Here is a 1,813-nt window from a genome sequence, read left to right as displayed (position 1 = left end):
AAACCGTACATCGGATCTAAGTGAACCACATACCAAAACGAATCTTACAACATGATCTAGCTAAATATGGGAAAGGTTAGAATCTTACAGTGAGTTTTCTGGTCCAAGATTCATGCAAAAACAGTATAAGGAAAACGGGCATTATGACGGCTATGTTTACGAGATTCCCAGAATAATTACCACTCTAAATCCTCATCAATTCACTCACAACCACCAACACAATAATATTCAACCATCATACTACAAACTCAGTCACCAACTCCAAGTTTTACCAATTTATCCAACCAATCAAAGACCCGATATTCAAAACCAATACAAATCCACCAAAAATACTTATAATCAAAGATCAAGCCTTAATACTAACAATGCTTGAATAAAACTTAATGGAATCATAAAATAAAAGATAGGGTTTGAAGTTTATACCTTCCTTTGGAGGTGTTTAGTTGCTAGGAAGCCTTAGGGAGCCTCCTACAAGCTTGATCTTTCCAAAGAAATCAAGAACACAAAGTTAGGTTTTGAAGTTTCTAAAAGTCCGATTGAAAGAACTGTAAAAATGAGGATCTTACCCTGCTTATTTGGACGAGACTTGTGAACAAGAGTTGTAGGTCATCTCAATACCTTTCCAACGAGCCATAGAACACAACATTTGAGTGAGTATTGAAGGAGATATGGCAGTTTGAAGTTTCTGGGTTTGTTTTGGCCGAGAGCTTTCTTCTTGGAAGGCAAAGTCAACTTCCAATTTTGTGTGTTATGATTTTGCTTGGTTGCTTTTCTTACTTTGTTAATTAAAAATTTACCATGGTAAATAATACTTGGCTCACATTCAACCAACTAAACATATCCATTTGTCATGCTTATGTCATTTTTATTGTGTCATCTTGTTTGTGTCATCTTTTAACACATGTTTCTTCCTTGTGGTTTGATGATGTTATACTCTTTGGCTTCTTGTACAAGTTTGTCTCTTGATCGTTCATTTATTTTACTGTTCGCTTAACTTTCATTTCCCTTCGTCGTTTGAGGGATCATATCCGGGATCTTATTACTTGGGTTCCCCTAAACCTTTCTCAATATCTTAAATTCCTTTTTTTTATCCTCTGTTATAATCCTTGAATTTAAATCCTTTTAATCATGTTTCCTTATACTCAATTCTTTCGGTATCTGGTGGATTTTCGGGAAAAATCAAAGTGTCCGGATCCGAATTCTAACGACCTTTACATACATTCATTTACTTTATGGAATACTAATACGATCTTAGAATTTCCATAACAATACTCCTATATAGCGTGGTCTAATAATTTTCCTTAATCAGCATAGTCAGCAAAAGTTACTATTCATCAGGATTTCAAAAATTTCCAAAAATTGGGGTTATTACAATTGGTATCAAAGCAAGCTCTTGAAGAACAAAGAGTTTAAAGATCACAACAAACAGCAAGATGAACAAGAAGGATGTTAGAGTCAAGATTCCTTTTCTGGACAAAGATAATTACCATCACTGGAAGGTAAAGATGCATCTTCATTTACTTTCTCAAGATGAGGCCTGTGTGGATTGCATAGAGAGAGGCCCTCATGTACCAATGAGAGCTGCATTTGGAAATGAGCCATCAGTTCCCAAGCCAAGGCATAAATGGTCAGATCATGATATTGAACAAGTCAGGAAAGACAAGAAGGCCATGAATATTCTGTTCAATGGAGTTGATGGTGACATGTTTGACAACATCATCAATTGCAAAACTGCCAAGGAAGTTTGGGATACAATTCAGATTATCTGTGATGGCACTGAACAAGTTAGAGAAAACAAGATGTAGTTACTAAT

The sequence above is a fragment of the Apium graveolens genome, chromosome 3 (assembly GCF_009905375.1).
Source record: "Apium graveolens cultivar Ventura chromosome 3, ASM990537v1, whole genome shotgun sequence".
NCBI classification, from domain to species: Eukaryota; Viridiplantae; Streptophyta; class Magnoliopsida; order Apiales; family Apiaceae; genus Apium; species Apium graveolens.
The sequence above is the reverse complement of the archived record's forward strand: the minus strand, read 5'-3'. Positions refer to the sequence as shown.